This window comes from Pinus tabuliformis, chromosome 1_2 (assembly GCF_031772625.1).
Source record: "Pinus tabuliformis cultivar Carrire ecotype Pingquan chromosome 1_2, CPIR1, whole genome shotgun sequence".
In the NCBI taxonomy this organism is placed as follows: domain Eukaryota; kingdom Viridiplantae; phylum Streptophyta; class Pinopsida; order Pinales; family Pinaceae; genus Pinus; species Pinus tabuliformis.
The window spans coordinates 715,446,333-715,459,089 of record NC_142298.1 but is presented as its reverse complement, the minus strand read 5'-3'; the positions used below and the strand labels follow the sequence as shown (position 1 = coordinate 715,459,089).

The 12,757-nt window shown below is 36.5% G+C and overlaps 1 protein-coding gene and 1 pseudogene across 1 annotated transcript in view; both read right to left on the bottom strand.

Moving 5' to 3' along the window:
• Nucleotides 1–12,757, bottom strand: part of LOC149207739 (phosphatidylglycerophosphate phosphatase 1, chloroplastic/mitochondrial-like) — a 99,082-nt gene that overhangs the window by 57,633 nt on the left and 28,692 nt on the right. The gene's annotated exons all lie outside the window — the stretch shown is intronic.
• Nucleotides 7,192–9,239, bottom strand: LOC149207740 (xyloglucan galactosyltransferase XLT2-like; annotated as a pseudogene).

The window sequence follows — 12,757 nt, the reverse complement described above, 5'->3', positions numbered from 1 at the left end:
ACCACCGCCTGACGAGTGCCCCAACGCCCTGTGAGCCAGCTACTATCGGAAGGATGCTTCGCTACCTTGTAATTTATCAGCCACAACTGAAAGGATGCCACAACGCCAAGTGTAGGCTACAACCTGCCCTAGCACCACTCTGCCGCCCTGAAGTGTTCTCAAGCCACAACCTGAAGATGACTCCAATCACCTGCCTTGCACCACCTTGCCACCCACGCTGCACAATATTGTCTAAACTAATCACTGCTCAAAGCTACTCATCAAAGACTTACTGTTAACGTTGCCAAGTCAACTAACCACTGCACAAGTTGACCATTGTACAACCTGTTATCTTTGATCACTGCCACTGCTCAACTGCACATTACTGTCACTACTCAACTCCACATCACTGTCACTGCTCAACTACACATGAATATATCAGCATTCACGAGCTCACAAATTGGCTACCACTTGCACGTCACTGCATTGCACTGCAACAATCAATGCACCCTGCAATGGTCAATGTTATTGTATTGTACTACTCTTGAACGAATATGCATTCAATGGTTCATAGAGAAATCATCCAAATCACTGTGCCAAACTGCTAAAGCTACTACAAGTATCAGGCATTGAAGTCCAATGATGGCACAATCCTAAATGCCTCAGGTCATCCCTATGACCTACTTTCAATGCTCTCAAACTCTGCCCAAGGAGGGCTACCAACATATGTCTTATTTCTACTGCTTAGATAATCAATGTCCTAGTGCCATCATCATTTATTGTTGTCATGTAAGATCATTGTTCAAGAATGTTACAAAAATATTGTTATGTCAATATTATTAATATTGTCACTGTTAAAGTCATCAAGACTGTTGCATACAGTATAATAGTTCACTTCAAGTTTCTATGCCTCTCACTGTATAAAGATGAAACCTTTTGACTACTTCTAATAGTGTACTATCACAAATATCAAAAACACATTCCCAAATGTAATAAGTCATTGTTTCATTGTTACACTAAAACACTATTGTTCACTAGAACAATCTCACAAACACTCTTGTCTTCACTACTTCAAGTAATCAACTACCACTTATCAAGTCAAGATTCTTTTGTATCATTGTTGTAGGTTACTTGGAACTCACAGGTATCCTTGGTTTCAAATATTCAACTTTTCTAATCAATCATAGTTATGTACCCTTGTCTTTTGCTACGATCAAACTCCCTTTATACTTGAAATCAAGGCCAAGATGTAAATTGATACCCAGTTAATCAAATGCACTAATTTTTTAACAATCTAGTTACTGAGGTGCAATTTCCTTAGGAAATTTGCCTCAATTCCACTCTTTATCATCTACTAAATATGTGCATTCACATTTCACACATCAAATAACCTCCTCATCAAATTCTTACGCATCATGATAAATTATTTCCACATAAACTTATTGAATATATCATGCATAATTTAGCATACTCTACTCATCAAAAAATTAAACTGTCCATGGTTTTAACATTTTAGTTGATGGTTTTTGAAACCAACTATCCCGTAATTACCTCCCAAATAAATTCAAACTCAATAAATATTTAAAACCATTTATGAAACCAACACAATTTCTAAAAACCACCCACATTAATAATTATAAAATAATCCCGAAATTACCTCCCAAATAAATTCAAACTCAATAAATATTTAAAACCATTTATGAAACCAACACACAGTTTTTAAAAACCACCCACATTAATAATTATAAAATAATCCATAACCTCTGCTCATAATTATCGTGAACCACCATAAGCCATTTAAATCAATTGTTTTTCAAAATAGTCCATGGTTTATATAACCAATAATGAATAAAGTAAAATTTCCATTCACCACAAATTATCCTTCCAAAATTCTAAATTGCGCAAGGTTCAAATCGCATTTCCATTATGGGTTCCAAATTTGATTATTAATTGGGTTGATAAATAAATAGCATCACATTTAATCTATTGTGCAAATGATTTTGACTTTTTAACTTATCTGATCCTTGCCAAAATAAACATCCCAAGAGCCAACAAGAAACCAAAAAGGAACTGATCTTTTCACTGTCTTTTTCCTTTAGGAAGTTTGAACCCTTATTTGCCTCGAATGTCCTTAACAAGGCCAAAAGTTTTAGATCATAAGTCATGAATTGAGAATGTTATGTTCTTGGATATTAGACTAGGTCTCTTTTTATAGTTTTGGTTAGGCTTGATTAGGGGCTTCATGAATTAGACGTTGATGACATAAATATTTTAACCTTGTGCACTAAGGAAGGTCGTGAGCCCTGGAGAAGGAATTAATAACATTTTCATTATTATTAATAATATAACTTATACATGTGTTAAACACATGGTAGCCATGTTAGAGAGAGTACGTGCATATAATTTAACCCAGAAAATTTTCCCCAATGGGGGTGACAAACCAGGCAAGTGAGTTATGCATGGGCAATAATGACTAACACATGGTTGTTGGTGCGGGGACCGCCTCCCTATCCTCTCATGGCATTTTGTGTACGGGAAGCATTATGGTAACCTGTGTGAATTCCCCATCAATCTTGAGGAGAGTGGGAGGGCACGATCGTCGAAGGTTTATGGAGGGTGGTGCATTTCTCTAGCCAATAGTCTAGTGGTATTAGTTTGAGTTTGCAGAGCTTAGTTCAAATTATGGGCATGGGAGTAGGAAGTGCAGTGGGCACCTTGTCTGGGAAAGGTGGCAATTTCGTCGCCGACATCCCCTCCCCAGCTTCTGGGCTAGTACTTTGGTCAATTTCCTTTCTGGTGTGTGGTCTTTGGTTTTTTCAAGTGGGAGAGGATTTGGGTATTTGGTTCTGAAGCCAATTCAAAGTTCCTACTATGGGTGGGTGTGTTCTCCTCTGCATCTATGCGGAAATTGGCTTCCCTTCCTCGGCAATTCTTCCTCGAGGCTTTGCATGGTTAAGTAGCTTTTGCAGCGAAGGTGTGTTGGCTTTTGGGTGGGGTATGGTCTGTGGTTGTCTTGCAAAGGGCAAGGACGGAGAATTGAAGGACCAATTCCCTGTTGCTGGTTGGAATTTGTGGTTCCTCGTTCTTCTCTTGGTCCAATTGTTCGTGGTCTTGCCAACATGGGTGGGGCGACTCTCTGCAGTTAAAGTTGAAGTTTGTGTTGAATTTCGTTGGTTCGCGGCATCTCTTCTCAGTGACATAGATTTTGTTATAATGCGTCTGATACCATGTATTGCTTGCTCCTCTTCCCCGTCAAAGCTGCAATTCGGTTGGCCAGAGGGGTCGGGAGTCTCCTATGTAGGTGGCAGTGGCGACAGCGACGACCACTGGCTCTAGCCAGCTTGGTAGAATTGTTGGTTGTTCAGGTCGAGCGGTTTCTGGGGCTCGCAGTGGTCGTGGTTGTGGTGACTCGGTGGGTGGCCATGGAGGTAGTACCTTGCATACTCAGCAATGGGGTGGAGCAACGCACCGCGGAGGCACGGGCAGACGGGGTTGGTGAGCCTATCGGGGCGTGGATAGAGCAAGGAACATCAATGTTGTTTGGAAAATTGTCGGGGACTTGATTCAGTCAGTATTGGAACGCTTGGAAACCTCGGAGCGGGCGCGGCAAGAAGAGCACGCAGAGCTCATTGCCACGTTGAACAAGATGCATTACTTCCAGTGTCATGTCCGAGAGTGGGTCGTGGTGGTCTGGCGAGGCCAGAATCTATTATCCAAGAAGGTGGAGAAGCTGGAGTCATGGATGGCCCACTTCGAAGAGCATGTCCAGTGTTCCTTCCGCCCTCCTCCTGCAAATAATAATTAATTCACCACTGCAATCTTCAAAAATAAATATAGGAACTGAGAAATAATGCACACACAATCACTGACACCAGTATTTTTGGACAAATTGTCCCTAGAAAAACCCCAATATGGGGAAAACCAATTCTGCACATGAGAGTTTATATTATTAATAAATCTTCAGCAATTTGAGAAATACAGCAATTGTTTGCCTCTCACTAGCGAAGCTCCAACAAACAATTTTCTCTGCTAGCAAAATGAACTGGATAAGCAAGTTCCCTTCTGCAAAATTAATTTGGCCTCCCTCTGCGTATTCGCACCTCCTCCTACTCCTTGCACTAGTGATTGGAAATATGCATTGTTGGCTCTGAGAAATTCTTTCAACCTTTGGAAATATGTTTTAGCAATTACATTGCCTCCTGCAACACACTGAGGCCACTTGCACCTCCTCTGATAGTTGACTTTGGCACTATAAATCGAACTGTAGCCTCTACAACTCGCACTGGGTAAACTAGCAATGCGCACTATCTAAATCGACTTCCTCTCCTCCTCAGAATGGCTGGAAAACTTGTGCAGAATTTTTCCGAAAATTCTCTTCCCAAACTCTTTGTTAAGCCCTGTTATTGGTGTCTCTCTCTCTGCGCCCTTGCTATCACTAACAATCGCACTCACTGAGCATCTTTGTGTGTTCTCCAAAGCCCCATCGATTTGCTCTTCTAATCTCTCGTTGAGCAACCAACAGCCACGATCTAATCACAATCGATGGCTAACATCATCTTGACCCCATCAAGTGACATTTCCGGAAGTCTCTAGAGCAAAATTGATTTTTCTCAATTAAACTAATTTAATTAACCAATTTTCCTAAGCTAGACTTGGGAAAATAATTAATAATTGGCTAATTAATCTAATTGAGGAATTTCTTGCGAAATTTTTTCTGGGTATTGGAAAAAATGTGTTCCTTAGCCTATTAGACACCATGGAGACTAGAACACCTGTCTACTACTACCAAAAACTAACACTCCCTCTTAGCAAGGAAGGTTTTCTCCATTACTCCCATCTTATCCCTAAAGTAGACAGACTTTCCCTTTCCCATGGCCTTCGTGATAATATTTGCAATCTACTAACCTATGGGAACATATTGTAACTAGACTGATCCACGTTGTACACAATCTCTGATGAAGTGGTATTTGATGTCGATATGCTTTGACCTATCAAGAAACACTGGATTCTCGGAGAGTTTGACGCAACTCTAATTATCACAGCAAATAATGGTCAAATCTAACTGTAGACCAAACAGCCCCACTAGTAGCTTCCGAAGCAAATTAGCTTCGCATGTGAACATGCTTGTTGCCATGTTTTCTGCCTCTATAAAACTCAATGCCACAAACTTCTGCTTCCTATTGCACGAAGAGACAACCCCTGATCCAATACTGAAGCAACACTCTGAGGTGATTTTCCAATCCACTAAACTGCTTGCATAGTCTGCATTTGTATATCCCATCAAACTAACACCGTCACCTTGAGTAGATCTTAGACCATACTCTCGACTGTACCATGTAGATACCTCGATACATGTCTCAATATTATCCAATGTACTCTCTTAGGCGCCACCATGAACTAACTAAGAGTGTTGACCGCAAAATAAATGTTTGGCTTTGTGTTGACCAAATACATGAAAGACCCGATGAGCTTCCTATACAAGGTTGTGTCCACATCTACATCAAACAATGTAAACTTTGAAACGGGAACTGATATTGTTACCCGTTTCATAGAGATAGCAAAAAAGTGACCCGATTTTGAAAAGGGGCGATGCAGAACACACATATTTTTTATAGAGCATAGTTTTTGGCACTTTAATTTTTTTTATGTACATTATGTTTTAGAATGTTAGTGATTTGCATGCTGATTTAAAAAAGTGGTGATTCTGCATCATGCCCTTTTTTTAAATTGTTACCCGTTTCGTAGAGATAGCAAAAAAGTGACCCGATTTTGAAAAGGGCCGATGCAAAACACATATTTTTTATATAGCATAGTTTTTGGCACTTTAATTTTTTTTATGTACATTACGTTTTAGAATGTTAGTGATTTGCATGCTGATTTAAAAAAGTGGCGATTCTGCATCATGCCCTTTTTTTAAAAGACTTATTTTTTGACTTTAAATTTTCTAATGTATGAAATGTAAATAATTATTTTCTAAATTTAACAATTTTTTACACTTTAAATTTGTTAATGTATTAAGTGTGGATATTTTTTTTTAAGTTCCATTAAATATAAAAATATATATAAAAAAGACAAAAAAAACATAAAAAATGTACAAATATATATATATATATATATATATATATATCTCGTAAACAAAAAAAGAATTTAGAAAAAAATAAAACAAAATTTAAAAATATATATATATATATATAAAATTAAGTAAAAATAGAAAAATTAAACAATAACAATAACTAAAAAAAATATTAAAAACGGACTACATTTAAAAAATATATATATATATATATATTTAACAAAAATTTGGTTACAAGTGTTTCTTTTTCTGTTGGAATGATTTTGTGGGCCAATGTTGTAGATGTAACACTCTTTTGTTTTTTCAATAAAAGACTTTTGTTTCCACCTTTGGAAAAAAAACTTAACACTGCACCCAAACATTGACAAACTTTATATTTATTTAATAAAATTATTTTTTGATGTTTAAATGTATTTCTTTAATGAAATTGTTTCTTTAAATATTTATTCATGTTTTAAAATTAAGATTATTTGTTTAATTGATTTGTATGGAGTTTACTATCAACTAAGCATCAAATTTAAATTTCATACAAAAAGTTTTAAACATGAACATCATCTCACTATTAAATAAATCATTCTTCCATTTAACATTAAAACTTACTCTATAAACTTCCCCGCTATTAAATAAATCATTCTTCCATTTAACATTAAAACTGACTCTATGAACTTCACCCACTATTAAATAAATCATTCTTCCTTTTAACATTAAAATTTACCATAAATTAAACATAAAATAATCCTTAAAAATATTAATTTTATTAAATTTAATAGAATAATATTAAAACAAAACAATAGACTCTATTTTTAACCTTCCCTCAACTATACTCTAACCCTATCATCGAAAATAAATAATGTACACTAATTTCCAAAGCCTTTCTAATCAAGACATTATGAACATAAAATATGATCATTTTTGTCCCATTAAGGATATGCATTGAACGGTTAACGCAACCAAAAATATGTCGTTGCACTCTTGGTAAAATCCTCACATTCAATACTTCAAAAAACTTGCCATCTGAAATTCATGAAAATGTTACGTAGCATGTAACAATGTGCATTGTACCTTTCATAGCCACTCTTCAAAGCATTAGAAAATTTAGCAAGAATATGTGTTTGCATCCGGTGTCAGTATTTTCCTCCTTTAACCGAAAAAACTTCATGCCCTTGAACAAATGAAATAGATGTTTCACAAAACAAATGGTTCTCTAACTTGTTTAAGCAAAGTCTCAGTTTCATTCTTTGTTGTTTTAAGCAAACGATTCCAATTTCATCCATCTGAAATTCTTCCTACCATAAAGTATCAGTTTCACTTTTTGTTATTTTGAGAAAACCTTTGGCTTACGATGGCATTTTCTAGGTGTAGGTATTCCAGAGAGAAGAAATGTCAACAGAAAGAGTTAGAGAAAAATGTGGTTGTCAAGTGGTAGATCGACCAATAGACTACAAACAAAAAAATTTCATTTGGGCCTTCATGTCTGTACTCGAATCACCCTCTTGAAAACTACCAAAGACATGTTGATCCAATACCTTCTTTGAGAGATCAACACTAGACCACTGAGCGTTGTTGTCAGAATCGTTATTAACTCCTATAGACTGACGTGCAAAAGAGATCGAGGATGGCTCTCTTTCCCTTAATACAGATGGGCTAACGAGGGCCTTTGAAACTGCATATGAAGGGTGGAAAGTAGAAAAATATGCATTTGTTGCAAATTTCGGCTTTGAAGAAACCGATGGTTGTGGCATAGGTTGATTACATAAATTAGAAGGTAGCAAACCTGGAAACTGCTGAATCCCCAACTGTTTATTCAAAATCGCACTAATATGATCGGGCCCCAAGTTGGACGCTGACAAAGATGCAACTGTAGGTATTGTATTCATATAAATCGTGAGATCATTAATATCACTGTGCATATATGAAGAACGCCAAATATACAGTTAAACATTCAATTTACAAAGGCAAATTCTCCAACTGCTTTGAGTGGATTCTAATTCACACATTGCAGTTTTGATCTATAACACCTGATTTATTGGACATTCAATTTACAAGACAAATTCCTCCAAACTGCTTTGAGTGGATTCTAATTTAGACAACACTTATCCATTAGTTTACATTTTGATAGTCGCCTGAATTTAATACTGTTGTTGCTAAATCTGGATTTTATCATCATAACTCAATAATTCGATCCCAAATTCTTTGTGGAAATCTAATTTGATCCGAACATAAAATAAAGAAACAAATAAGGAGTTCACACATTTTACAGTCGATTCCAAAACCGATTCCTCATGGTTCTGTGAAGCATGCCTTTAATGCTGAGATCGAAGGCATCCTTTGGAAAAATCTCACCATCATCTTTTTCTGCAAAATTCATATAAAGAAAACTGTGTATAATCTCAGTGATCTTTTCCCGCATGTTCTTGGTTTTCTCCTTAGAATAGCTCCTCAATGCGTCCTTGATTTTGAGGGTTTTCCCAGAATTCACCAATCTCTCATCTGTAATAATAACATAGTAGGACCTAACATAGTAGGTTTCTGGGTCTGAAGGAAGATGCCATGTGTATTTCTCATACTCAGAATCCCTTATGAAAAATATGGATATACACCCCGCTATCAACCCATGGAAAGTCAATCATCGGGTCAGGGAATTCTCGGGCGGTTGCAGGCAGAAATCAGCTCTCAGCAATTCCTGCATCAGGGCCTCCGGCCTGTTACTACACTTCATCTTAGTGCAATTCGCCATCAAGCATTTCAAAGAATCCCTGCATTGCTCGATAACGGTACACCGGATTGCCAGACCCCGGAATGTAGAACCCACGAACGCAAACAAGAAATTTCGCTGTGCGGATGCCACAGTCTTCATCCATTCCTTCAAGAATTCAGATGAAAATAAGTCAAATGTGGAACAGATTGTTGTCTGTCGATCCAGGTTCTCCTCTCCACCAAGAATGTGTGGCATTGCCAATAGCCGGGAGCTCCAACAAACTGGTTCCCCAAATAACGTTGCTTGCCATGGTAGGTTTGCTTGTAGCAGCGCCCCCACGGGCGGCTAGGCAATTCCCGGAATCGCACAGCCGCCCGTGGGGGGCACAGGGCCGCGCCCCACGGGCGGCTAGGCAATTCCGGGAATCGCCCAGCCGTCCCACTAGTAGCCGAGCGACAGCTAAATTGATTGGGCCTCCTTTTAAATAAAAATTTAATTTTAAATTTTCTTATATATATATATATATATATATATATATATATATTTCTAAAATATATATTTTTGAAAGATTTGAAAGAATTTTTTTTTAAATCAAAATTATATATATATATATTATTTTAAATGTTTTTTGTTTTAAATCAAAAATATATTGTTTTTTTAAATGTTTTTTTATTTATTTTTTTTTAATTTGAAAATAGGTATGTTTTTTAAATTTTTAAAAGGTTTTTGGTTTTTTTTTTTAATTTCAATATTTTTTTAGGGTTTTTGTAATGTTTTTAATGTTAATTTTAGTAGTTTTTTATTTATTTTTTTGTTTTTTTTGGTTAATTTTCTTTTTGTTTTTCTTTTTTAATTGTAAGTTTTTGTATATGTTTTTTAAAAAATTTCAATTTTTACTTTCTCAATTTTATATTTTTTTTAGATTTTGTTAATGCAATTTTTTTTTGAAAATATGTTTTTCTTATTATTTAATTCTTTATATTTTTTTTATTTTTTTAATTCTTATATTTTATAGGTTATTTTTTTTTTACATTTTTATAATTGATTTTTTTTGTTAATTTTTTTTAATGTTTGGTTCCTTTTTTTGTCTTTTTTGTATATTTGATTTTTTATTTTTAATTTTATGTTTTGTTTTTAATATATATTTTTATTTAAGTTTTGTTATTTTTTTTTACTTTTTATTTTTAATTTTTTTTCATTGTTTTTATTTTTAATTTTATGTTCTCATTATTCTTTTGAAATTTTAATGTTTTTCGGAGTCATAATAAAACCTTTTACACCATTATTTCAAAATGTCTTAAATTTACCCTTCAAAAAAAAAAAGTATTATTCCAACATCAACATTTTTCGTTTTGAGGGTGGTTTTTGCACAATTTTTGCCCATAAAAATTTGGTTTTACAGACATTTTTTAAAAATGTTGAAAATTGACCCTAAAAAAAAGCCATCGTTCTAATATCAACACTTTTCATTTTCAGGGTGTTTTTCGCATAATTTTTGCACAAAAAATTCATTTTCACTGCCATTTTTAAAACATGTTCAAATTTGACCCAAAAAAAAAAAAAAAATCATCATTCCAATATACACACTTTTCATTTTTAGCACTGTTTTTCATGTTTTTTTTGGGATTTTTTGGCCAGAGTTCCCGTTTTGAGTTTATAGTTCCCATTTCAAAATTTACATTGTTATCATCTAATGTGTCTCAAATCCATTTGGCTATCCAATATATAGCTCCTTCTCTATCACCCCGTTCAAGAAAGTTGTCTTGACATCCATCTGGTGAATTTGCCATCCAATGACGTTGTTAGAGATATAACGGCCCTAATACAGTTGTATCTGCCCACTAGTGCGAAGGTCTCCTCATAATCTAAGCCTTCCTTCTATGCATACCCCTTAGCCACGAACCTAGCCTTATACTTCTCCGCGTTGCCATATGCAACATACTTCATCTTATAGATCCAATGAGAACCTACAACTGTCCTGCCCACAAGTCTAGGCATGAGCTCCCATACATTGATCATGATGGAGTTGTATTCCTCCACCATAGCATCCTGCCACACCTAATGTTGTGCAGCCTTCTCATAACTAGAAGGCTCTTTGTCGATGACCTTTGTCACCGACGCCTTGTACTAGTCTGGTTGTTTGCACTCTTTGATGCTCGTCCTAGGAGCTCCCATGAACTCCTACGCATCTCTCAATGTCTGAAGCACCTCTCTACTCCTTCTACTAGTAGCAGTTGGAGCTTCCTACTCCTCATTTTGCCCATGTTGCTCCGTCTACTGTGAACTCATAGGACCTCCTACACCTGAGCTAGTGCTCGTACTGGTAACTATACAAGTACTTTGTTGTCCCTGCGACTGCTGCTCAACCATTGGAGCTTATGTTGGCCCACTTTGATCATCTATTGGCAATTCATGAGATCTTCTAAAGGCTTTCTCCTCCTGGAACATTATGTCTCGTCTCATAATGATCCTCCCACTGTCAGGAATATATATCCTATACGCCTTAGACGTTTCGTTGTAACCAATGAAATAGCCTTTCTCTGCAGTCTGATCTAATTTGGTGCATTTATCATTTGGCACATGATAGTAATCTATGCTACCAAAGATCCTGAAGTGTCTGACCTCTGGCTTCTTCGCTGTGAAGACTTCCTCTAGTGTTATGATGTTATCTTGCCCAATGCTCTGAGGAACCTTGTTTTGTATATACACTGTTGTGCCACATGCCTCTACCCATAGAAACTTGGGCATATCCTGGTCATATAGCATAGCCCTTGCTACTCCAACAATCGTCCTATTCTTTTGTTCTACAACCTCATTTTGTTGTGGGTTGTATGGAGTTGTCCACTCTCTCCTCATACACTCCTTCGCACAGAACCCCGTGAAGGCCTTATCTGTATACTCGCCTCCATTGCTCATCCGAAGCACCTTGATCTTTTTATCTGTGGTGTTTTCCACAAGAGCCTTAAACTCTTGGAAGTGATTGAAGAGCTCGTCCTTCGTCTTCAAAAAATAGATCCAGGTTTTTCTGGAGTAGTCATCGATGAAGGTTACAAAATATTCATAAACCTTGAGAGATACAGTAGACAACAAGCCACAAATATCCGAGTGTATGAACTGAAGCACGCCACTGGATCTATTGTCACTCCTTGGTAACGCTGCCTTTGCGAACTTCCTAAGTACGCACCCTTTGCACACACCGTCATGTTCCGTGCTCAATTCTAGAACTCCTGTCACGGTCTCCCTGAGCATCTTCAGTGCTCTATGATGCAAGTGTCTCATCCTCTTATGCCATAGCTCTCCCATGTCTTTGACACTGCTATTGCTACTATTGATCAGTGCATTTGGAGAATCGAACTGCAACTTGTACCAAGGCTGCGGGAGAGTGCACACCCCTCGAATCCACTCCCGAAGCACGCTCTGAGCGGAAGGGCATCGAGAGCACGCTACCGCAAAAAAAAATCCCTCCTTGGCTTTCTTCGCACATTTTCTTTTGGAAAGATGTTCCAAACGCAATTTTTTTTCAAAGAAACAAGAGTTTTTTAGTGGGGCAACATAATATTCAAGCCTATGGCCCTAGGATTGATATGCAATTCATGGTAATGTTAAATTCTTAAAGTAAAAGTGACATTCCCCTTTATCTTTCATTTTCATCCTTTTACTTAAATTTTTAACATTACCATGAAATAACTGAGGATGCTTAAGAGTGGTTCCGACCTCATTGGATTTTATATGGAGAAAGTAGAATATTAGATCTCACTCGAAATCCAGCAAACTTATCAGTTTTTCAAGATTTTAGGATTGGGGATTGCAACGTTTCCATTGGATTTTGTCATGTACTAGAATATGGAACTCGTATTTAATCAAGGGCACCAAGCCCTCTATATACCTTGATGTTTGTGACATTGGTTGTCGAACTCCTGTATCATGACCCTACTAAAAATGTACCCATCACTCAAACAAAATCTTGACTTGACATGCTACGTTTTTTCTATATTATGTTAAATCAT